This window comes from Alligator sinensis, unplaced genomic scaffold, assembly GCF_000455745.1.
Source record: "Alligator sinensis unplaced genomic scaffold, ASM45574v1 scaffold740_1, whole genome shotgun sequence".
NCBI lineage: Eukaryota > Metazoa > Chordata > Crocodylia > Alligatoridae > Alligator > Alligator sinensis.
The window spans coordinates 2,133,107-2,134,848 of record NW_005841964.1 but is presented as its reverse complement, the minus strand read 5'-3'; the positions used below and the strand labels follow the sequence as shown (position 1 = coordinate 2,134,848).

General features: G+C 42.3%; 1 protein-coding gene across 2 annotated transcripts in view; it reads left to right on the top strand.

The window, feature by feature from the left end:
* The window catches only part of UGGT2 (UDP-glucose glycoprotein glucosyltransferase 2), a 235,857-nt gene that overhangs the window by 208,759 nt on the left and 25,356 nt on the right, over positions 1-1,742 (top strand). The gene's annotated exons all lie outside the window — the stretch shown is intronic.

Sequence of the window (1,742 nt, the reverse complement as noted above, 5' to 3'; positions counted from 1 at the left end):
CAGCATTCCTCTTTGATTGTATTTCTGTGGTTAACAGCGTAATGTTAAAATTAATAATATCATTTTTATTTTAATATTTTATAATTAGGAAAAAACATTTAAAAATAATACCCAAATGAATTAAAATAGTATATTATGGAAACATTAATATCAGTGTTAAAAACTGCCATTATGGAAGATTATTTTTCTTGACAAACTATCTACAATAGTGCATTTTAATAGTTTCTTCTTATTTGTCAGCTTCTATCAACTTGAAACAGATTCCTTATAGACATAGCTTGAAATATCAGTAAGACTTTTTGAAAATGTCAAAGAAGCTGTATTTAAAATGCACCTGTTCTACCACATATTTTCCACAACACCAACAAGACCAAATTGTTGGGAAGCTGGGTGTATTCTAATAAAGCACAAACTAGAATGTTTGCAACTCATTAATTCCTCCTCCTCTAAGTGCTTGAGGCCATGTGTAGATGTTCATTTTCTACTGGGAGAGTTGCTGCTCTCCCAAGAGAAATCATGAGTTTACAGATGTTAAGGATTTTTCTCCCAGATCAAAAATGACTGCTCCAGGGAAAAAATAATCTGGAGACAGACAGGGTTAAATCAATTCTGTGAGAGTTTCTCCTGTGAGACTGAATGTCTGTACGTGGTCTCTTCTCAGAGAAGCCACAGCACTTGTCCCCTGCCCCCCCACAGGGAGACAGTGGTTATTTGGGCTGGACTCTTCTGCTCCAGCAAAGCAGGGAGCAGCACACACCTGCTGCACATTCACCACATTATACAGACAGCCCTTGGACTTACAACACAATTGGTTCCTGAAACAACATTTCAACTTAAGATGCAATTAACTCCAAACCAATTTTCCCATAGGAAACATTATAAATGGGGGTTCCCGAACCAAGGCCCAACACCCTATTTTCACCAGAAATAACCCAGAATTTTATACTCTATCAATTATAGATGAGTAGTATAGTTACATCAATGTATTTATATTGTAAATAGCAATCATATTGATTGAGAAGGACTTCTTTGAGGTGACTTTGCTGGACTTTTTGAAGGGCTCCTGGTTAGACTTTTTGAACGGTTCTTGGCTAGAGTCTTCTCAGGAGTTTTGGCTGCAGGTTGTTCTGGAGTCTTCTCTGCTTTGCTAAAGAAAGTGTCCAAGGAAGTTTGGACAGATGTTCTCTTGTTTTGCGTGTCAATTTCTCTGTAGCAGCTGTACATGTTGGATATACCCCTATTCACTGATGCACTGCATTCAATGTCAGGGTCAAGTTCCTCAGACAGGGACACGACAGCTTTCAAATGTTGAAATGCCTCAGCCAACACTTTTGTTGTCAAGACTTTATGAGGAGGAGTCTCTAGAACAGTGGGTGCATCTTCTTCCTCTGCTACTTTTTGCTGTTCATCATAAAGACTCCTAGCCTTTTCATGAATGATGCCTAAACTCACAGGAGCACAGGGTTTATCTTGATCCTCCAGCCAAATAATTAACAGCCCATAGCCCCCAGAGTGAAACCATGGCTCATCTGGCTGCTCCCCTGTGGCCCCCGCCACGGGGCGCCCAGCAGTGCCAGGCTGCACTCCGGGGGCTATGGGCGACCACAGGAGAAGTCATGGGTCATCCAGCTGCTCCCCCCCATGGCAAGGCAGGCAGTGCTGGGCTACTCTCCAGCAGTGCTAAGAGCAGGGGTATGAGAGGCCACGGCAGTGCCTCCACCCTGCACCCCCCCCCAACTGGG